The 24,874-nt window shown below is 41.4% G+C and overlaps 1 pseudogene; it reads right to left on the reverse strand.

The window, feature by feature from the left end:
• Nucleotides 1-16,749: 16,749 nt before the first annotated feature.
• On the reverse strand, nucleotides 16,750-23,493 carry LOC132397546 (uncharacterized; annotated as a pseudogene).
• Nucleotides 23,494-24,874: the final 1,381 nt, after the last annotated feature.

The following is a 24,874-nucleotide window of genomic DNA, read 5'->3' on the forward strand; positions in this document are numbered from 1 at the left end:
TTCTTTTTCTCTCCCTCTTCATTCTTCAGCTCATGTCCAGAAGTTACTAAGCGTCATCATTGCTCTGCCCGGAGTCGGTGTCTGTATGCTGAATGCTTTTCCAAAGAAATCTAGCAAACCTCCAGAATTTGTGCCTTACACTCACCTCCATATCCATAGCAAGGTATGAACCAGAAAGTCATTTATTGTTTTTTGAAAGAAAATTGCAAAATAAGTACATAGGTTTTAATATTTCATAATGTATACACATCAACCCTTAGCAGAATAAAAGTACCACAGCCTCTACTTCCAAAATTTATATCAATTATAGAAATAAATGATGAAGAGTGTTCGGCCATTTGGGATTAAACTGAGTTCGTTGTTTCTATATGACAGTTATCATAATGTATACATTCTTCACAGAAGAACTATTTAGCCCAAACAGTCTCTTTTCCAAATTATTGCTGTTTTTTTATCTATTCTTGGGAGGATAGATGAATTTGATGAGTCATTTTTATTATGTATTTGCAGTGGAAGTTACGGCAATAAAAAACAACGTTAAGTGTTCTGTAGTCACCATAACCTACTGTTACTAAGTTTATTCTCTTCACTACTTTTTGAAGAATAGCAAGATTCAACTACCTAATTCCTAAGAAGAACACTACCTGTTGTAATCAGGTTGATGCAGTTATTTCTAGTTATTTTGTTTAGATGTTCAATTTAAAGATTTGTAGCTTTATCCAGTAACATCTGCTGCAAGATTGTGGTTATATGTTGAGTTAAACCGAGCTCAGTAAAGACACAGGCAAAAGCACTTTCACTTGAAATAAAGTCTATGTGTCAAAGATATGTCTTTTGTGATCTTATCAGGTTAAGGATCACAATCTCAATAAACAGAACATATTTTTAAAGCATTCCTGCCACCAATAACCAATGACAGCTATTATATTTATATGTACAGTGTGTTTTTATTATTACTGCGTTCTTTATCGTATTCTGTTTTCTTTTGTGCTAATTAGGATCCAGAGAAACAAATTATTGTTCTCCTTTACACTTGTGTATTGGAAATTAAACAGTCTTGAATCTTGAATGCAGGACAAATGGATAGAGTAAAGTTTCTGTTAGATCCTGTTTCACAAGTTGAACATAGAACACTGCTCAAGTGTGCAACAAATCATTGCTAACAAATCCAATGTGCAATTTTAAAGCCCATAGATTGAATGTAGATTTTACTCCAAAAACTGAACAAAAATTTAACAGATTTTTTCTCAATAAATTGACACAGTTACTAGCCTTCACTGGAGGTAGTATATCCTGCTTCTGGAACTTAAGCAATGAACTATAAATTGGGACCCCTCCACAAGTAAGTTTGGTTAAGTCACACAATTTCATAATTTTCCCTGATACCATTGTTTCCCTTTTTCTGCAGTTCCAATTGTTACTGCTCTACGATTAACAGCTGAGCTTTCCTGTGGCAAAGTTCCTCCTGAATCTCTCCACCTCTCATCCCTCCTCTAGAAATACTCCATAATGCACACCTTATTTGACCAAGACTTTCACCATCTGTCCTAATATTTTAAATGTCTTACTATCAAATTATATGTCATTACTTTATTGGATATTTTGCACTGTTAAATGAACACAAAGGAGTTCATGAATGGCTGAAAGATCTGCCTCGACTCCTGTTTTTTTATGAGCCAAATATTCCTCATGTTCTAAACTATTCTATGAAATTCGTACTGTTACGAACCCTGTAACTGGGTCACTGACCAGCAAAGATAGGGAGGTCCGTTGAAGTCTGATGGTACTATTTTTAACAGTATTTATTGATAAAGGGGCACAAAAATAAGATCAATGCAAGCATACAGATAATATACGTCATCAATACTAAATCTAAAAGCGCGGGTATAATAAAAATCAATAAGAAATAGCTCTATCGTTGTCTAGGGGATAATGTATTGTCCAATGAAAATATAAAAGTCGCTGTTAGTTCGTTCAAGCTGCAGCGTTTTGGGTTTGAGAGAGAGACGGGTTAAACTTGCCCAGTTCTCGGATGATGCCAATCCTTCGAGACTTTTGGGAGTTGGTTTCCCCGTTGTTAGCTAAAAGCCGTTTTTCCATGGTAAAGGGCACCGGTTTCCGGGGCACATGGGAACCGAACGCACGTGGCCTCCACACCGGCTTCCGCTATTACGGGATCGCTAGCGTTTCTTCTGGTGCGTCTGAGGGGCTGTTCCCACAGACCCTCTTTTATCCTGACTCACAGGGTCTCAGATGTCAATCAGGTTGGGGTGATGCAATCCCTCCACCAACCAGCCCACTTTGCCTGAGGGCTTCCAAGTAGCACAGTATTGTAATACACAAGTTCATCTTCAAGAGACAATGGCCGTGTCCCATTGCTTTATATCGCCGGGGAACGAGACATTCCGCACGTCTCTCTCTCTCATTTCCTGGGTCCCCTGACCCAAATCAATAGTGATCTTGCGATTCTCACAAAGGAGGGGGCTACCCCGCACCCTTCGGCCCCTCAGAGCTGTGGTACATTCATAACACCCCCTTTCTTCAAAGCGTTTTCACCAGCGGTGAAACGAAGTAGTACAGAGTCTTACAGGATTTTAGAATCTAACACGGGGGTCGGCAACCTGCGGCTCCCGAGCCATTTGTGGCTCTTTCACCTCTGTGCTGCGGCTCCCTGTGGCTTTGGGAAATAATTGGTCAGTATTTAATTAAAATGTATTTTATGTTAGTTTGTTAGCTTTTGAAATGTAATTATGGTGATCTTGTACAACCTAAGTGTAGCGACACATTTCCTGCCACATCCGAAACGGCTCACAATTAGCCAGCATTCCGGCTAAGGGAGATAGCCTACGGGGGTTTGTGAGTACGCGTCTTTTGCAGCATCTGCGTCCATGGGGGCTGGGTTGAGGGAGGCTTAAAAGCAAGGCTGTTTAGTTCGAATAAAGCTATCTTTGACTGCAGTTTACTGACACCGCTACAACGTGTTTTTATCGCTGGCTGTCCAGACGGAAGGTGCTGAAACGCTTTGTCGCGTGTCTGGAAGAAGTGAAAACTTTCCTGGGCAGCAAAGGGCTCACCTTTCCTGAGCTGGAACAGCCAGAGTGGCTGGAAAAGCTACACTTCATGGTAGACATGACAGCGCACCTGAACACGCTGAACACAGCTCTTCAGGGGAAAGGACGTACAGCCCTGCACATGTTGGAGGATGTTTTGGCATTCGAGCGCAAGTTGACAGTGCTTGCCAGAGATTTACAGAAAGGCACTTTGTCTCACTTCCCCAATTTGAGAGAGTTCAAACAAGGTCACGACATGATAATTTCGGAGTATTTACATTCTGCAATCATCGCAATGCAAACATCGTTTGGGAAACGCTTCTGTGAGTTCAGAGAGGAAAAAAACACATTATCCTTCCCGGTCACTCCCTTAAGCATCGATCCTTCCCTACTGAATACGACTGCATTGGCAGGTGTGAGTCAACCTGATCTTGAGATGGAACTGGCCGACATAGCCGACAAAGACATATGGGTGTCCAAGTTTAGACGCTTGACAGCAGACCTTGAAGATGTTGCCCGTCAGAAGGCCGTTCTTGCTCAGAAACACAAATGGAGTGATATTGAAAACCTCACAGATGACAGCTTGCGATCCTGTGTAAAGATGAAGGTGACATCATACAGCCCTGATGTGCAGACGCTGTGCGCTGAGGTCCAGGAGCAGAAATCCCATTAACCAAGTATGATAAATATTTTAATTGCCTATTATTTTACTTATATTCATATTTTTTCATTGTTCAGTGAAATAGTCCTTTCATTTTTCAGGATGACAGCTGGCTGACGTTATTTTTGGTTTGCTGCTGGCGGAAAATTTAAGTTCGGCGTTTTTCATAAATACAAGAAGGACTCAAATAGACATTGAATATTTTACTTAAAAGTAACTTTCAACCCAACGTCTTTTTTTCGGAGTTCAAAATGTTTTTGTTGCATGCAGAAATGTAATTTCGTTTTCTCTGCAGGAGTTCATCAATTTCATAAATGCAACACATTATAGTTTGTTTATACATAGCATAAAGGCAAAAAAAACGTTGTATGCAGTGTTATTTCATTTTAAATGTCAAACGGGTTTTGCGGCTCCCAGTGTTTTCTTTTCTGTGGGAAACGGGTCCAAGTGGCTCTTTCAGTGGTAAAGGTTGCTGACCCCTGATCTAACACAATACAAAAGCTTTTCCTTTTCACTACAGAGTAATACAGTTATACATTCAATTCAACATCTAAACAGTTAACGATTACAGTGTCACTTCCTTTAATATCTTAACATCTTGTACCTTACTAAAGTCTTGTAGCATCAGACTTCAATTGAATAACCACCTATTTTTATTTCTTTCCTTCAGCAAACAAAAACTAAGGAGTTGTGATGTTAGCTTACGTGTATCTACAAAAGTTCATGCAAATACTAATCTTTCTGTTGCTTTCAAACTTAACAGGCAGGCTTCCATGGGGTTGTCTTTAATATTCACATGCGTTGTCGAAATCCCGTAAAACTGGCTTTTGCTATTTAAAAATCGCGTCCCCATTAACCGTCGCCTCTTTTCCAGTTAGTTCCCACGTGGGGAGCTTGGGTACCCTGGCAAAATAGGCTTTCGCCGGCTTCTTTCATAGGAGTTATTTTATCAACACCGTGTCCCAAACTTAGACCATCTTCTGAATTTCCACCCAATTCTTTAATTTCCAGGGTCCCTCTCTTCAGGACCCTTCAGGCAATTTGTTTTCAGTTCGCACTCTTTGTTCAAGCAGCATTTCAAATTCTGCCTTTTCACACCACACTCTGGAATAACAATAGCACAGCCCCCCCCCCACCCCCCCACCCCCGTCATCTTCCGACTTAATCTGTAAGCGATCCGCAGGTCTTAAATTTTCTTCATTCGATTTGGGAACGACATATTTCCCGTTTCCTTCAATAATAATATTTATCTCTCCACTTTTGATTTCCACATTAACTTTTAACACACCGTCGAGCACAAACACCTGGGAACTCTCACTTCCCACTATTACCAAGGTTAACCCTTTCTTCACTGAACCAAATCTATCTGACCCACAAGGACAGCCATCCCTTTCAACTGAATCAAATACCTCAGACTTTTTCTGAGCTCCGTTACTAGGTTCAGTGCCATGTGCATCCCCATCTTGGACACACTCAAATGGGACATTGGCCTCTTTCAGGCTTTCAATACCCGTACCCGGTCCAAATTCTAACTTCCCCTGATTCTCCCAGCTACTCTCTGGCAACTCCCTTCCGGAGTAAACTCAACCCCGCGGGCTGAAACAACCTCATCTCCCAACCCAGCAGACTTCTTCAAGGTAATGGCATCCTTTTCATCTAGGACTGCCCTCAGTTCATTATCGGGAACACCTCTAGCATTTTCAACATCTTCAAACAGTTCTGCCAAACCAGACAGATCATCCAGGTCCAACCCTGGACCTTTTAACAGCTCTAGCTGTTTTTCATCTTTATCTTCTGCCTCTAAAACTTTTCTCCTTGCTAAGGGAAGGTCTACCTCCTCTCCCTTACCCTCTTTCACTTTACTACTCTTCGTTTTACCACCCTCTAAACCCTCGTGGCACAGGGTCAGTAAAAACATCTCGGCCAAATCGAAACTGGCCAGATTTAAACTGCTCCCTTTCTCAGCTGCCTCTCTCGACTTGCTGCGAGTGATCGCGCATGCGGGATAGATCTTGGAATCTAGGGGCGGGGCCGCAACACTCACCGGCCGGCTTGTCAGCATCATTGCTGACCAAACCTTACCACCTGCTAAATCGTTACCGAGAAGGACATCCGCATCAGTTCTCGGGAAGTCTGATCGCACCCCTATTTCAACTGGACCAGACACCAGCTCACAATCCATAATGACCTTATGTAAGAAAACCATTTCTGTCCCTTTACTTATTCCTTTCACAGCTACCATTCTCGTCTTGCGACCAAACTCTAGTACCTTACTGCTGATCAATGACAGCTCAGCCCCCGTGTCTCTCTAGATCCATACTGGAACTGGTGTGTCTCCCTCCCTCACAGACACAGTTCCCTGTGACAGACAAGCCTCAGACCCTTCTCGTACTCTGTCTACCCGGGGCTCTCTTGTTGATTTACTGATTACCATGGCACATTCAATAGGGACTGCTGATTTCCCTTTTCCTGTCTCTTTCCTTGGAGCAAAGCACTATGCTCCCCCTTTCTACAATTAAAACAGGTCAAGCCTGGCAATCTCTGACCGTCTGGCCTTTCCCCCGCAACCTTACCACTAGCTCCCAGCGGGGCCTCTGCCTCAGCTGGCGGGCTTTCTCGATCGTTCCCACGGTCTCTCTGGGAACTTTTATTTGAGGAGAACTTTGTCTTGTGGGTTAGGGCATATTCATCTGCGAACCTAGCAAATTCTGAGATGGACTTATTCGGCTTCACATTCAAATACATCCGGATATCCTCCGAAACACAACCTTTAAATTCCTCAATCAGAATTAACTCCCTGAGACACCAATAATCCTCCTCCACTATCTCTGCTGTGCACCAACGGTCCAAGAGCACACCCTTCTCATAGGCCAGGGCTCGGCAACCTTTACCACTGAAAGAGCCATTTGGACCCGTTTCCCACAGAAAAGAAAACACTGGGAGCCACAAAACCCGTTTGACATTTAAAATGAAATAACACTGCATACAACGTTTTTTTGCCTTTATGCTATGTATAAACAAACTATAATGTGTTGCATTTATGAAATCGATGAACTCCTGAAGAGAAAACAAAATTACATTTCTGCATGCAACAAAAACATTTTGAACTCCGATGTTTGTTTTTAATAAAGTTCATGTTGGAGAACACCTGCTCACATACATATGTGGATCCAAAGATCGACAGGACTCCAAGCGCATACTTTTTAATGTTTACATAAATGTCGGGGATAGCATTCCATGTTTCGAACACAAGTTTGTCCGGTGTGGGGAGGTTTTCAATATCACTCCATCTGAGCAAGAACGGCCTTCTGACGGGCAACATCTTCAAGGTCTGCTGTCAAGCGTCTAAACTTGGACACCCATATGTCTTTGTCGGCTACGTCGGCCATTTCCATCTCAAGATCAGGTTGACTCACACCTGCCAATGCAGTCGTATTCAGTAGGGATGGATCGATGCTTAGGGGAGTGACCGGGAAGGGTAATGTATTTTTTACATCTCTGAACACACAAAAGTATTTCTGAAATGATGTTTGCATTGCGATGATTGCAGAATGTAAATACTCCAAATTTATCATGTCGTGAGCTTGTTTGAACTCTCTCAAATTGGGGAAGTGAGACAATGTGCCTTTCTGTAAATCTCTGGAAAGCACTGTCAACTTGCGCTCGAATGCCAAAACATCCTCCAACATGTGCAGGGCTGTGCGTCCTTTCCCCTGAAGAGCTGTGTTCAGCATGTCATGTCTACCATGAAGTGTAGCTTTTACAGGCACTCTGGCTGTTCCAGCTCAAGAAAGGTGAGACCTTTGCTGCCCAGGAAATTTTTCACTTCTTCCAGACACGCAACAAAGCGTTTCAGCACCTCCCCTCTTGACAGCCACCGGACTTTGTTGTGCAGCAGGAGATCAGAATATGTGCTTTCCAGCTCGTCCAGTAACAAACGGAATTGATGGTGATGTAAACTTTTTGCCATTATTTTATTGACAATCTGAATGACAACATCCATTACTTCTGTGCATTCCGGAGGAAGTGTTTGAGCGCACAGTGCCTCTTGGTGCAAGATGCAGTGAAAAGTCAGCACCTTTCTGTCCAGTGACTTCTGCAATAAAGCCACAAATCCCTTGTGCACTCCTCTCATACTTGGTGCCCCATCAGTAGCTACTGACACCAGGTGGGTGGTCTTTATTACTTTAGCTCTTAAACAATTCAAGACAGCCTCACAGATGTCCTCCTCCCGTGTTTGGCCTTTTATAAGTATCAACTCGATCATTTCTTCCTGTGGCCCGGCAGAGTTTACATACTGGCAGAACAGCGCTATTTGTTCAATATCACCTTTGTCTTTAGAATCGTCACAGGCAATCGAGTAGGCCACAGCTTAATTGATGTCTTTAATTTACTGTCTCGTGATGTCTTCTGCCATTTTTATGGTTCTGTCTTTGACAGTCTTTGCAGAGAGGGGCATATCCCTGATTTTCTGCACAATTTCACTCTTGTTTTTAAAGTCCGTGAATAGATGTTCTGAAATCTTAATGAAAGATTCTTTCATGTATTCACCATCTGTAAACTGCTTCCCGTGCCTGACTATTTCCTGAGCGGCAACAAAACTAGCATACGTAGTTGATTTTCCAGACTTCATCCACTTCTTGAAATGATTTTTGCTCAGATCAACCTTCCGCATCAGTTCCGAAACGGCTTTTTTTCTCTCATCTCCATCCGGATATTTTTGAGCAAAGGCTGCGTGTTTATTCTGGAAATGTCTTGCGACTTTTGACATTTTGTTGTTTGCTAGTTTCTCATTGCCTATTAAGCATACCGGTAAACCAGTCTCGTCAGCAGTGAAAGCAAATGAATCGGCCCACGTATCATTAAATGTTCTGTTTTCTTCAGTCACTTTTCTTTTTTTAGAATTCTCCATAGTTAGCCGACCTTGGATCGAAAAATTAAAGAAATTGCGCACTGGCGGGTGTCAGGCATTGGCAGTGGTGACGTATATTAATAGCGACAAAAAACACGTTTTATTTAGATTGTACAAGATCACCATAATCTTCAAATTTAGAATTACATTTCAAAAACTAACAAACTAACATAAAATACATTTTAATTAAATACTCATCATTTATTTTCCAAAGCCGCGGGTTGCCGACCCCTGTCATAGGCAAACTCAGTATACGTCTGATTCCCCCCTTTCTTTAAAGTTCTGAACTTTTGTCTATACGCCTCTGGTACTAGCTCATAATTCTGGAGAATGGCTGCCTTTACTTTGTCGTAACTCTCCTCCTCTTCCTCCTCCACGGCCAAAGCTGTATATACCCGCTGTGCCTTCCCTTTTAACACAATTTGTAACAGCGCCACCCACTGATCTCTGGGCCACTTCTGATTCACTGCCACCTTTTCAAAAAGCAAGAAATAACTATCAACATTCGTCTCCTCGAACGGAGGTACTAACCTCAACTCTCTACTAGCTTTGAACCACTCCTCTCGGACTGACCTCTGAACTCATGGTTCTTGCCATAACTTCTCCATCTCCAAGTCATGTTTCCTCCCCATACTCTCTTTCTTTCTCGGCTCGCTCTTTCTCTTTCTCAGCTGCTTCCAGCCGTTTTAACTGAATTTCATGCTCTTTGTTTCTCAGCTCTTTCTTGCTCCTGTTTCACATCTAACTCCTTTAGCTGGAGTGCATGCTCCCGCTCTCTCTTGGCCCTTTCATTCTCTTTCTCAGCTGCTTCCAGCTGCTTTACCTTAATTGCATGTTCCAACCTTCATTTCTCCAACTCTAACTGAGCCGTCCCACTAGCTGGTACCTTTTCAGGGATATTTTCCAATACCTCAGCTGCAAACACATTCTTCCCAATATAATGCTGAGTTATTGCCCTTCGCATCTCCCGCTTTTTCATGGACAACCTCACCTCTGCGAGGTTTAACCCCTTCGCCAAATTTATCAAGTCTGATTTGGTGGCCGCCTCTAGCGCCTCCAGAGTCGGGTTTTCTATAAATTCACCCACGTCCATCTTTGCTGGTTTCCCGTCTGGCTACCCGCGTAGCCAGATCCAAGTTTTTGGACTTACAAGCCCGATTCACTGGCCTCCCAATTTGGTGTCAAATCCCAAGACAAGAACCGCAATTTTGTTACGAACCCCGTAACTGGGTCACTTATCAGCAAAGATAGAGAGGTCCGTTGAAGTCTGATGGTGCTATTTTTAACAGTATTTATTGATAAAGGGGCACAAAAATAAGATTAATGCAAGCATACAGATAATATACGTCGTCAATACTAAATCTAAAAGCATGGGTATAATAATAATCAATAAGAAATAGCTCTATCGTTGTCTAGGGGATAATGTATTGTCCGATGGAAATATAAAAGTCGCTGTTAGTTCGTTCAAGCTGCAGCGTTTTGGGTTTGAGAGAGAGACGGGTTAAACTTGCCCAGGTCTTTGATGATGCCAATCCTTCCAGACTTTTGGGAGTTGGTTTCCCCGTTGTTAGCTAAAAGCCGTTTTTGCGTGGTAAAGTGCACCGGTTTCCGGGGCACATGGGAACCGAATGCACGAGGCCTCCCCACCGGCTTCCGCTATTATGGGATCGCTAGCGTTTCTTCTGGTGCGTCTGAGGGGCTGTTCCCACAGACCCTCTTTTATCCTGTCTCACAGGGTCTCAGATGTCAATCAGGTTGGGGGTGATGCAATCCCTCCCTCAACCAGCCCACTTTGCCTGAGGGCTTCCACGAAGCACAGTATTGTAATACACAAATTTGTCTTCAAGAGACAATACCCCTTGCTTTATATCGCTGGGGAACGAGACATTCCACATGTCTCTCTCTCTCATTTCCTGGGTCTCCTGACCCAAATCAATAGTGATCTTGCGATTCTCACAAAGGAGGGGGCTACCCCGCAACCTTCGGCCCCTCAGAGCTGTGGTACATTCATAACAGTACTAAATCTACATTGGTGTCCTTCACATGAAGCGACTGAGAGTACGAGACTCCCTTCCCCCCCACCCCGATCCCCAGATAGGATGCCAGTCTATTGCGACTGGTTAACCCCCAGCATTTTGCCAGCACCCATTTTCAGCTGGGAGGACTGAAGCAATGTGTGCTCAAGACACAACATGCTGCTTCGACTGGGGCTCGAACTCACAACCTTCAGATCACTAGTCCAACATCTTAACCACTTGGCCATGCACCACACTACATTTTGAAGGCTGAGAAGCAATGCTAACCTACAGTCTGTTGCATTTCAGAATAGGTAGAAAAGAGATTTTCACAAAAATTTGTAGAAGGTTGGTGGGGTGAGTAAGGTCAAATACTTTGCACTTGCAAAGAGCTGGCACAGATTCCAAAGGACTCAGTAGTCTCCTTTGTTGCTACTATTCTGTGCTTCTATGAACCTGAAGTACAAGTAACAAAAAATCTTAAGCAATGCAAAGACACTGTTTAGACAGGTATGTCAGCACGACTTGAAAGTCACAGCCAATAGTAACTGTTTAAACAATCCTGAAATTTCCTTTGGGATTGTTTGAATTATTTATTTTGTTATCAAAACCACTGCCATAAAGGACAATGATGCACAGAAAAGACTTTACCTTCAAAATCAACCTGCTAAAATTTATTCAGCAATGTAAATCATCAAATGAAGAGTGATGCTTCCTGAGACTCCATTGTACGTTGCATTGAGTCAAAAAAGCCAACTGAAATTAGTAAATTATATAAGATGAATATAAATACATAAATGAAAGCTGACTCATAACAGCATCTCATGATAGTGTGAAATCAGATATAATTTGTATAATTTCTATTTTGAAAAATGATTCCAAAAAAACTGAAAGAGAAACATTATAATTAGAGAAAACATTTAATTGTTAGAACAATGTGAAATCCTGACGATACAACTATTGTTGGCAGAATTTCAGATGGTGACGAGAGGGCTTACAGGAGTGAGACGGTTGAGTGGTGTTGCTGCAATAACCCTGCACTCAATATCAGTAAGACCAAAGAACTGATTGTGGACTTCAGACAGGGTAAAGCGAAGGAACACATGCCGGTCCTCATAGAGGGATCAAAAGTGGAAAGAGTGAGCAATTTCAAGTTCCTGTGTGTCAATATCTCTGAAGATTAAACCCGGAACCAACATATCGACGCAATTAAAAATGCGGCATGACGGTGGTTATACTTCATTAGGCTTGCAAAATCCACATCTCTTAAATGGATAAAGATTACAATGACTGTAATTCATGATCCACTGAAGTGTGAGTTTGCTTTGACAACTCCAGCAGAACTGCATAAAATGTCAAATACTTCCTTATTCACAAACCAGTGCACAAACATCATATAACTGCTGGTGCCGGACGATTAATTTCTATGTTGTAACAATTCAGTATATTTTAATTCTATTGAAACATAATTTTCTGACTATTTCTGTTATGTTGCTTTTTAAAATTTTATTAAGATAATAGTGCGTAACGGCCTTTTCTGACTCTTTGAGCCGCCCCACCAGCAACTCTAGCCTAATCAAGGGACAATCTACAATGACCATTTAACCTTCCAACTAGCATGTCCAGTACTAGTATGGAGCACTTTAGTTTAATATGAGGTTGTGTGAGTATTAATCACAAGAGGAATACAAGCATTATAGTATCAATGATCTCAGTGAAATCAGAATGTATTGTCAACCTAATGGCTATTTTACGTTCAAGTAGAAAGTGAATTTTAGGTTGTAAATTAATTTTCAAAGCTTTAGAGATTGTAGAAAATAAAGATTTCCAGAACAATTTTAATGAAGAACGTGGCCAGAATATGTGTGACAAGTTAGCTACTTCAGTTTTACATCTATCGCAATAGTTATCTATACTGGGAAATATTTTAGATAGTCTCTCCTTTGTTAAGTAATAACAGTGTACAATTTTAAATTGAATTAAACAATGGTTGGCACACACAGAAGAAGAATTTACGGTTTTCAAAACTCGAAGCCAATCTTCATTAACAAGGGTCATGTTAAGTTCTCTCTGCCAATCTCGTTTAAACTTTAGTGATAGGTTCCCTTTTTTGTAACAAAAATAAATTATAAATTCTACTAATGGAACCTTTCACGAGGGATTCAATTTCAAAATGGTATCCAACAAATCAGATTCTTGTAAATATGGAAACTTAGGTAAATATTGTTGTAAAAAATGTCTAACCTGAAAATATTGCAAAAAATGTGTATCAGTGAGAGAATGTTTGTTAATTAACTCCTCAAAAGTCATCAATTGTCCATCACAGAATAAATTTGTAAAAGAATGAATTTCTTTATTTTTTCATAGAAGAAAAATGGGGTCAGTTGTTGAAGGTTTAAATGAAAAGTTTTGAAATAAGAAGCTCGATAAAAGCTTTGAAAATTAATTTACAATCTAATAGATTGACTGTCCTATTTGGAATAGTTCCCCATCATATTCAGGGTATCTCATTTTCAGATCAACATGTAATTGCATTTGTTACACTACTGGCAAGAAGGGCTATTTTATTAAAATGGAAAGATATTTCTTCCCCTACATTAATTGAATGGTTTTCTCAAGTGATGTTTTGTCTTAGCTTGGAAAAAATTAGAAGCAGAACTTTTGATCCTCGATTTGATTTTGAGAGAAGATGGGGTTCTTTTGCCAAATACTATCATTTAATTTGAATTAAGTTATATGGCATCCTTCCAATCTTATTTTTTTTATAAATATGAAATGGCGGTTGATGACTTTTTTTTGTATATTTAGATGATGGTCAAATATATTGCTCCTGGGGGTTGATTCCTAATGGGGTTTTTTTTCCTAGTTCGGTGGGGTTATTTTTTTCCCTTCTTTTTCCTATATATTTAAAAAAATTCCATATTTATATTTTAAGGTAAGTATTTTTTCTTCAGCTTTATTAATTGTATACATATTAATCTGTTGAAGTTTTGTATCATTTTATAGCTGTTGAAGATTTATATATCAATAAAAAGATTCTAAAAATGAAATGAGAAAGTGAATTTTACACAACTTTGACCTTAACTGAAAGTTTTTGTTTTTTGGGGTGGTAGCTGTAAGGGTGCAACTTCTTTCTAACTCTAGGGAAGAAAGCAAGTGTTTCTCACTTTCCCTGTCCGTTAATACCAGTCCTTTAAAAATAACATCTGAAGATCTGTCAGAAAAAAAAGCCTATTACAAGTGAAGGCCAACTTTCCCTTCAAGTAAAGAATATTCTTAAAACACCTAGAGTTATGCAATTATACAAATTCAGCATTTGTTTCAGATGAATTGAAAAAGCATTAAACCAAGTCAAATGAATATTTTGCACAATTATGATCGCTTGTTTTAACACTGTGGCATGTAATTAATAGTTAAATTCATCAAGATTATTTATATTCTTGAAAAGTTGGGATCACCTTAGTTCTCATATGTCTTAATGCACTGCTCAATATTTTTATGGCAAAGCTATAAGTCTGATGGAGATGAATTTCCTTCATGTCTGTTTGACCCATTCTTGTCAAGGAAAGGACTTTGTTTACCTGAACATGTTTCTTCAAACCTGCTATGCTTTTATATCCTGCTTAACCAAATGTGACAATCCTTTAAGTTTCTCCTTGTGCCAGATATTGCTGGTATTGTGAGGGGCTGGAAAACAGAGGTAGAGGAAGTGTTAATAGCAACTTCTGTCATGCTCTGGTCCGTGAAGTCCGTGTTCCAGTTCACAGTCCGGTCCGTGGTCTCCAGACTCCGGGTCTTCCGGCTGTCTCTTGTTTCAGTTGGGCTAAATCATAGGCACCTGATGCTCGTCTTGGGGCTGAGAATATAAGTGGCCCTGGGGTCAAGTGTGGGGGCTGGTTTGTCTTGTCAGTATCTCGTCCTTGCCTCTGTGGGGTAAGTCAGGCTGTCTTTGCCATTACCCTGTGGTTGGATTTATCCCTTCCTGTCCTTGCCTCTGTTGGGTAAGCCAGGTCATCTTTGCCATTAGCCTGAGGCTGGACTGTTCTCTTCCCTTCTTTTTGCTGTAGTCCTTGGCTGAAGCCTTCAACCGTTCAATGTATGAGTCCTGGCCCTACATCCTGTTCCCAAGGAGGGGTCCCAGCTCTGTGTTCCGCATTCCTGTCTCCCAAGACCAAGGCTCTGTGTTCCAGTCTCCCAAGTCTGAGTCTGAGCTTCATGCCCTCATCCAGCCCTGGAGTCCCACGTCCTGCCCCCACGTCCAGTCCTGTTGCCTTGCCACGTCTTGTCCTCTCCTAGACCTGGAGTCCGAGCCCGAGTCAAGACCCAGGTTCCGGGTCCCTGTCCAATCTCTGGCTCAGAGTCCTTGTCCAGTTTCCAAGTCCCTAGTTCCTAGTCCAGGTCCCACTTCCCTGGTCTAGTCCTAGCCCAGGCCCTGTATCCTAGTCTCCTCCAGGGCCTGTGTCCTGTCCAGAGTCATTTCTTCCCCACTTCCCTGCTTTCTTGACACACCTAGTCCTGTCCCTAGGACTTCAGTGTCTGTGTCTTGCATTTGGGTCTGCTCTCAATGCCCACTTTATGACAACTTCCTGCTAATTGACCTTTTTTTTTCAGTTTCTAGAATGTGTTTTCAGTGTCTTAATCATCATATTATGTTCATCTTTGCCTCCCTACCTTCATTTCACTGGAGACTCAGTATATCACAATTAGTGCCTTACATCTTCCATCACAAGAAGTTTGAGCAGCACCAATTATCCCTGGAATTTATCCTCTTGCGCTGCTGGGTGACCTATTATAAGCACACAATTTTCAACCAGTTAAGCAGCAAAATTACTTGCCTACGGATGTACTCAATTATACCAGGAGGCACATTCAGTGAAGCTGTTTATGTCTTTGACATTAACATTCCCATGAAAAGACTGAAATGCTTATAGAGCTCCTTTTTACCCATAAATTATAAATTCTGACTAGTTCCAATCCATTAAGCCAAATGGGATCTTGTATCAAATCTGTTTTAAAATGGATCTCATCAGTTGAAACAAGTGAATATTTTGTCACCTGCATTTAAAAAGGATCACGCTACATCAACTGATGTTAATGGGGCACAAAGCTATTGACCTTATTTTATAACTCTTGCCGAGCAGTAAAAATTACCATTCCCGTCATAGCGTATTGATTCCCAGGTATATACTGTGACATGCAAAAGGTGATCCAGATGATAGAATAAGTTGCTTTTATAAAAATGTGCAATAACTAAAATCTTAGTCTGTCATCTTTGAATTTAGAACTCCAGGTTTCTTTTGATGCACAAACGATGTATGTGGTATAACAGAAATACAGTTTTTCCATTTACTATACCAGTCTAAGAACAATACATATTAATGCTGATGTGTTATTTCTGTTGTTGAATAAATGTGATTAGTGCTAGATTAATTTCAGCATCTTCAGAAGAAAAACTATCATTCTTTCCATCCAAGAAAGAAGACCTTTTCTTCTTAAAGTTAAGGTATAAGTACATCTGTTATCAAAAGAAGTTTGTTAACAGGAACAAATAAGATGCATTTCACATATCAATACTTATACTCCCAAGAGGTACTTTCACCTATTGAGCCACTTTATCAATAGTATTTCCCCGCTCCTCCAACCCCAGATAATACATCATATCAGGAGTGAAATGAACACCTGCAACTTATATACTGAAATACGTGAAGTATATAATAATTTAACAAAATATTATTACTTGATATTTTATAGCAAACACGGCAGCTACTTGGCAATAAAAACATTAGTCAAAACAGGGAAATAAAATGTTAATAACTTATTGTTAGCCAGGGATAATTTAAACAATTCCAGAAACAACATAAAAAGGAAGCAGCCAATAATGGCTGAGATTACAAAATGAAATGAGGAAAATACAAATTGGCTCTATACTATCTATTTCCCAGAATATTTAATGAAGTACCAGAACTACCAGGATGCCAAAACAAATGGCATTTAAAAACACAGAAATAGGAGTCCATGCTGTCTGGCCTCTCATTCTTCTTCTTCCTCTTCTGCCTTTCAACTCACAGGTGAGCATTGGACATCAACAACATCTTTCCAGATCAACCTGTCTTATGCATGCCTCTCCAGCTGTGACCATGTCATTCCCACTCTCCTGGCATCGGTTAATACTTCCCTCCTCCATGTGGACTTAGCCCTACCTCAATTTTCCTTGCCCTGAGGATTCCATGTTTGGTGATACTGTTTGGGGGCTTCCTCAGCATGTGGCCTATCCAACACCACTTCCTTCTCTTGACCTCTGCCTCAATTGGTGTCTGGTTGGTCCTTTGCCATAATTCTGTATTGTTCACATAGTCTGTCCATCTTAGCCCCAAAATCTAACGTCGGCATTTGTTGATGAAAGTCTGGGTTTTTCTGATTGCTTCTGATGTCAGTCTCCAAGTTTCAGAGCCATAAAGGAGGACAGATTTGACATTTGAGTTAAAGATTCTCATTTTGGTGCTTAACCTTAGTTATTTTGCCATCCAAACTGGACATAGTATTATAAAGACTCCTCTGGCTTTTTGAATCCTGGTCTTTACATCGTCGTCAGTACCTCCTTTCTTGTTGACAATGCTTCCCAGATAGACAAATGACTCAACTTCTAGAGCAGCATTTCTCAGGGTAACTGTGTTGTTTCCTGCATTTACTTTTAGTAACTTTGTTTTCCCTACATGGATGTGTAGCCCTATTTTCTGCGATGTGGAGTCTTGAAAATCTGTTTTCTCTTGCATCTGAGCATGGCTGTGTGACAGTAGTGACGAATCATCGGCAAAGTCAAGATCATCCAGCTGTCTGAACAATGTTCACTGAATTCCATTCTTCTTGCCATCTGCTGTTTGCTTCATAATCCAGTCCACCGCTAGCAGGAAGAGAAAAAGGGACAGTAAGCATCTCTGTCATACCCTGGTGTTGACCTTGAAAGTATCTGACAATTGACCTACATGGATTACTCTGCATTCCATATCTTCATCGATCTTCTTTACCAAGTTAGTTAACTTCTCTGGAATCCCAAAGTGCCTCATTAGTTTCCACAATGTCTCTCTGTCCAAGCTGTCAAATGCTTTTTCATAATCTACAAAATTAATGTACAGAGATGTGTTCCATTCCAACGATTGTTCAGTGATGATCCTCAGAGTTGCAATCTGATCAGTCCAAGACCTGTTTTGTCGAAATCCTGCTTGTTCATCCACTGCATTTTTCAATCTCTCTAAAATAATTGTACTCAAAACTTTACCTGGCACTGAAAGCAACATTATCCCTCTGTAGTTTTTGCATTCCTGGAGATCTCCTTCCTTAGGGATTTTAACTAGATGTTCTATTCTCCAGTTTTTGGGTACTTCTGCTTCCCAGACCCTTTTTATGATGTAGTGCATCATTTCAGTAGATATGTCTATACTGCTCGAGCGCCTCTGGAGGTATACCATCAGGTCCTGCAGCTTTACCATCCTTCAGGAGCTTGATTGTCATTCCGATCTCCTCTTTGGTAGGAGTGCCACAGTCTATCTCTAGATTGTTCTCTGCTTGTGGGAAGACAGGTGGTTCTGGTGGTGATGGTCTGTTTAGAAGCTATTCAAAGTGTTCAGCCCATCTTTGGGTCTGGTCCTCAACTCCTGACAGAACTGGTCCATTTCTGACACCTCCCTCCCCTCTCTTGATCTTTCTGTCTCCATCTCTGGAGACGGCCTATCTACTGATATCTGCTATGAGCCTACAGTCTCTCACAGCTACCTGGACTATTCCTCTTCCCACCCTGTCTCTTGCAAAAAGGCTATCCCCTTCTCACAATTCCTCCGTCTCCACCGCATCTGCTCCCAGGATGAGGCTTATCATTCCAGGGCGAAGGAGATGTCTTCCTTTCTTAAACAAAGGGGCTTCCCTTCGTCCACCATCAACTCTGCTCTCAAACACATCTCTCCCATTTCCCACACATCTGCCCTCTCCCCATCCACCCGCCACTCCACTCAGGATAGGGTTCCCCTTGTCCTCACTTACCACCCCACCAGTCTCCAGATCCAACATATAATTCTCCGTAACTTCCGCCACCTCCAACGGGTTCCCACTACCAAACACATTTTTGCCTCCCCCCCTCTTTCTACTTTCCACAGGGATCGCTCCCTACGTGACTCCCTTGTCCACTCGTCCCTCCCATTCCTTCCCACCGATCTCCCTCCTGGCACTTATTCCTTGTAAACAGAACAAGTGCTACACCTGCCCTTACACTTCCTCCCTCACCACCATTCAGGGCCCCAGACAGTCCTTCCAGGTGAGGAGACACTTCACCTGTGAGTCGGCTGGTGCGGTATACTGCGTCCGGTGCTCCCGGTGTGGCCTTTTATATATTGGTGAGACCCGACGCAGACTGGGAGACCGTTTCGCTGAACACCTACGCTCGGTCCACCAGAAAAAGCAGGATCTCCCAGTGGCCACACATTTTAATTCCATTCCCATTCTGATATGTCTATCCATGGCCTCCTCTACTGTCCAAATGAATCCAAACTCAGGTTGGAGGAACAACACCTTATATACCGGCTGGGTAGCCTCCAACCTGATGGCATGAACATTGACTTCTCTAACTTCCGTTAATGCCCCTCCTCCCCTTCTTACCCCATCTCTGACATATTTAGTTGTTTGCCTGTTCTCCATCTCCCTATGGTGCTCCCTCCACCTCCTTTCTTTCTCCTGAGGCCTCCCGTCCCATGACCCTTTCCCTTCTCCAGCTCTGTATCACTTTCGCCAATCACCTTTCCAGCTCTTAGCTTCATCCCACCCCCTCCGGTCTTTTCCTATCATTTTGCATTTCCCCCTCCTCCCACTACTTTCAAATCTCTTACTATCTTTCCTTTCGGTTAGTCCTGACGAAGGGTCTCAGCCCGAAACGTCGACAGCGCTTCTCCCTATAGATGCTGCCTGGCCTGCTGTGTTCCACCAGCATTTTGTGTGAGTTGTTGTTTGAATTTCCAGCATCTGCAGATTTCCTCGTGTTTGCTCTTTATCCTTATTTGGTCTTTCCACTGGTCGAAATTTGCCAGAGAGTTTCTTGGTTGTGTCGAACAGTCCTTTCATGGTCCCTTTTGATGCTTCCTGCTCTGCTTTTGCTAGGTCTTCAATAAAGTTTCTTTTGTCCATTTTGATGTTTGCTTTCACTTCCTTATTTGCTTCTGTGGAGTTTATCTGTGCAACAGTCTTGGATGCTCTTGTTTTGCTTTTGTTAAGTGCTATTTTTCTGAGTGCTTCAGCAGAAATCCATGGTTTGTGTTGGCAGTCTTTTTTACCTAGAACTTCTTCACATATGCTGATCCAGACATCTTTGGCTTGTTCCCAGATCCCCTGCACACTTGTTTCTTCATTTAAGTTCTCCAAGGCTTGAAATCTGTTCTTCAATTCTAAATTGAACTGTTGTCTTTTCCCCTGGTCCTTCAGAAATTATGTTGCCTAGCTTTTCGTTTTGCTTGTTGCAGCATAGTTCCTTTTAAGTTTGAGCTGAAGCTCAACAATAACAAGATGATGATCTGATGCCACGTCCACACCTCAAAGGACTCTGATGTCCTGCATGGATCTTCTGAACTTCTTACCGATATAGATTTGGTCGGTCTGGTTTTCTGTTCGATGATCTGGTGAAATCCATGTTGCCTTGTGGGGGAATATGCTGCCACAGATTACCATTTCGTTGACTGCACAAAAGTCTACAAATAGCTCTCCATTTTTATTTTTGCCTCCAAGTCCATGCTGCCCCATTATTTCTTTAAATCCTGCGTTGTCACTTCCAATTATAGCATTGAAATCTCCCATGAGGAATGTGATGTCTCTTCTTTTCAGCTTCTCCAGGAGTACTTGCTGTCTGTTGTAGAAATCTTCTTTGACAATGGTGCCCTTGTCATTTGTAGGGGCATAGGCCAACACAATGTTTGGATTTATTCTCCTATTACTCATGCAGAAGGTTGCAGACATGATCCTGATGGTTCCCAAGCCAAAAGTGATCCCTTTGCTTGTTTTAATAATATTAATCCTACTCCCTCAGTGTGTGGTGCATTATCTGCCATGTGTCCTGAATAGATGATAGTTTCCCCTGAAGTGAGTTGTACTTGCCCTGAATTTGTCCATCTAGTTTCACAGAGTCCCAAAATATCTAATGTATTGTTCCGAAATCCCTTTGCAACTTGCAGGGTTTTCCCAGCTTCATACATGGTCCTCACATTCCAGATGCCAATTCTGGAATCTTCTTGGTTGACAGCAGGTATTTCGGTGAAGGAGCTTCCTTTTGGCTTTCGTTTCTCCACATCATATGACTCTCCAAAAGAGGCCCTACCTCTCCCAAGACTGGCTGGCTTGGTTTTGATGCTGCTGATGTTTCTGTAGCAATAATTATTTTTACAGGATAGGGCTGCTAACCCTATGCCCAACCCTCCTTAGTCGCCTTTTACGGCATGCATGGCAGGGGACAGCCGTTCTATTCTTTGAAAGACCCAGAAACCGCACGGGTGCTGGTCTCTCATGCTGAGTGCTATTTAGTAAGATTATGGTAAATCTTTCAGGTCAGTACTATTTTCCTGCAGTGTCCTTATATCCTTCAGTTCTCTTAATGTTAAAAAGATATTAATTACTGCCTTCAATATACTCAGTAATTGACTGAACCTTTTGGTGAAAATAATTATTTTTATCTCTGTCCTGAATGGCTGATCTGTTATTTTGAGACCGTGATCCCTGGTTCTAAATTCCCCAAGCTGGGAGAAAGATCAACTCTGTGTCTACTCTGTCACCCTGCTTAGAATACTCATTTTAAATCACCAATTTCCCTGAATACTCCGAGGTAGAACTTCTACCTACTACTTACAGAATTGAAGACTTTGAAATGACATTCTTGAGCTTGGAACAGGACCCAGTGTATTAGTGTTACATTAATTTGCAAAAGGCTCAAATAAGCTATTAATTTTAGAGTTTGATAGCAGCCATGAAGTTAGCCAGTATATGTTATATAAATGGGAAGTTTGGAAAAAGACAGATTCTCTAAGTGTTGCTTGTGGAAGTTTTGCTCAGCAGTACTATTAATTTCCTTTTTCATTTTGGACTGTGTTGCTATTCACCAACAAACAAATGAATTTGACATTTTACTGTCATTTAAACAATATTCAATATTCGTTCCCTTTCTCCAAAATAAACTCAAATGTAATGGCTAACTGCAAAGTTCCATTGTAAAAGTTACTGTTCCTTGTAAAAGCTACTGCTCTCGAAACAGGAGATGCTTTGTTTCATTGTAATATTTTAATAAATCCCTCAGTTTATACACATTTTTATCTCAGTTGGTTTTAATTAGAATATAGAACAGTAGAGCACAGGAACAGGTCTTTTGACCGAAACTTGTGCCGAACCAAATGGATTTGTGATCAAATGACCAGCTAAACTAATCTCTTATGCGAAAAAGGATCTAGTGCTTTCCCAGCATATATGATGAATAAACTCTTCTTGGGCTTCCAGCCAAGTACAAATATCAATTATAACCAATGTTTCATTGACAAACTCCTTTAGGGATTGATACCTGTACCCGGCTGGAAGCATAAGAGTTTATTAATTCCTTATAGACAATAGACAGTAGGTGCAGGAGTAGGCCATTCAGCCCTTCTAGCCAGCACCGCCATTCACTGTGATCATGACTGATCATACACAATCAGTACCCCGTTCCTGCCTTCTCACCATTATTCCTTGACCCCGCTATCTATAAGAGCTCTATCTAACTCTCTCATGTTATGTTATCTCAACGTTATGCCTACACATTGTCCATATCCTTACATTTTTGTCACATTCATGTGCCTATCTAAACGTCTCTTAGAAGTCCCTAATGTATCTACCTCTACCACCTCTCCAGGCAGCTCATTCCAGACACACATTACTCTCTGTGTAAAAAAAAATGTGGCCCTCACATCACCTTTAAAATTACTCCTTCTCGCCTGAAATGCATGCCCTCTGGTATTGGATATTTCAACACTAGGAAAATGTTTACTCAATTGATGCCTCTCATAATCTTATAAACCATAATTAAATCTCCCCTCAATCTTCACCACTCCAGAGAAAACAACCAAACTTTGTCCGACCTCATTACAGCACATGCTCTCTAATCCAGGCAGCTTCCTAATAAACCACTTCTACTCCCTCTCCAAAGCCTTGACACCCTTCCTAAAATGGGGTGACCAGAACTTTATGCAATACTCCAGATGCAGCCAAACCAGAGCTTTATAAAGCTGCAACAATATCACTTCCTGATTTTTAAACTCAATGTCTCAACTAATAAAGGCAGGCATACCATATATGCCTTCTTAACCACCCTATCAACCTGTGTAGCCAATCTCAGGAAGCTCTGAACTTGGATTCCAAGATCCACCTGAATGCTCTTTAAAATACTCAACACTACTTCCTTTACTTTGAAATGCCCTAGCACCCTGGGCACTGATCTCCCTGTTCTCCATGTCCTTCTCCTTGGTAAATAGTGATGTAAAGTATTCACCAAGGACCTCACCCACATCCTTCACGTTGAAGCCAATGTTCCTCCCTTTAACCTTGAGTGGTCTCACCCTCCCCCTGATTATCCTCTTGTTGCTGATGTATGTATAGAAGACCTTTGGATTCTTTTTAATCCTACTGACCAAGGGCTTTTCATGGCCCCTCCTGGCTTTCCAATTCCCTCAAGTTCTTTTCTGGCTTCATTACAATCCTCACGAGCTCTGTTTGATTCTAGCTTCCTAAGCTTTACATACTTTACTTTTTCCTTCTTGATTAAAATTGTCACCTCCCTCAACATCCAAGGTTCTCTTACCTTACCATCCTTGTTCTTCCTCCTGATTGGAACACATCTGTCCTATATTCTGTACATGTCAGATGTGGATTTACCCAAAACAGCTGTTCCCAGTTAACTCTCCCTAGTTCCTGACTAATGCTCTTGTAATTTGCCCTGCTCTAGTTTAATACTCTCTGGTGCAGTCAATACTTATCCTCCTCTATAGCTACCTTAAAATTTAAGGAACTGTTCTCACTGATCCCTAACTGCTCATCCACAGAAAGGTCGGTCACCTGGCCAGGCTCACTACCCAACACCAGATCCAGCACAGCCTCTCCTCTTGTTGGGACTATCCACATATTGATTTAAGAAACCCTCCTGGATGCACTCAAGAAACTCTGCCCCATCTAAACCATTTGCACTAAGAAGGTCGCAGTTTACATTAGGAAATTTGAAGACACCCATGACAACCACCCTGTTGTATTTATACCTTTCCTTAATCTGCTTGCATATCTGTTCCTCAATGTCCCGGTGGCTCTCGAGGTCTGTAGTACAATCCCATCAGTGATTACTTCCTTCCTGTTTTTGAGATGTCCCCATATATGCCCAGTGAACAAGCTTTCCATTTTGTTCCCTCTGAGCACAGCTGTGATATTGTCCCTGATCAGACATGCAACTTCCCTCCTCATTTACCTCACTCTTCATCTTCTCTAAAACATCAAAATCCTGTGGCATTAAGCCCTATTCCTGTCCCTCTTTCAACCATGTTTCTGGAATGGCTACATCATGGTTCCATGAAGAAGATATGTGGAAGATAGCCCTTTAGTTATGCTTAATCCTAATTCAGACTTCAAAATAAAATTAGGTCCTTATTCTAATCTCACCAAACATCTTGTTGTGTATTCACCAAGTACAAATCTTTTCCAAAGAGAACCAAAGTTGATGACTTTCTTTTTTCCTTTAGACTTATTAACTTTGTATTTAAAATTGCTCTTTACACATACAGGATACACTCTGCAAAATTTCTCTAATTAAAATTAGTATGATTATTAAATGTTAATTATGAAACTGAATTGCATTAAATCATTTAATTACATGAAACACTAACAGAATTCATAGAAATTCATCATGCATGCAATATGGCACCAGCTAATGGCAACGTCCTGCAGTCAGATCATGAAACTACTACTTCTTCTTTTAAATATACTTCTACTACTAATCTGTGTGCAACTGGGGCCTGTAAGTTAGAGGTTTGAAAATTTGGCTGAGTGGTGTAATAGCAACGACCTCTCACTCAATGTCAATGAGATTGAGGAACTGAGTAGACTACAGGAGAGGGAACCCAGGGATCCATAAGCCAGTAATCATTGGAGGATCAGAGGTGGACAGGGTCAGTAACACTCTACTTCCTCAGGAGCCTGTGGAGAT

The sequence above is a fragment of the Hypanus sabinus genome, chromosome 7 (genome assembly GCF_030144855.1).
Source record: "Hypanus sabinus isolate sHypSab1 chromosome 7, sHypSab1.hap1, whole genome shotgun sequence".
Classification (NCBI taxonomy): domain Eukaryota; kingdom Metazoa; phylum Chordata; class Chondrichthyes; order Myliobatiformes; family Dasyatidae; genus Hypanus; species Hypanus sabinus.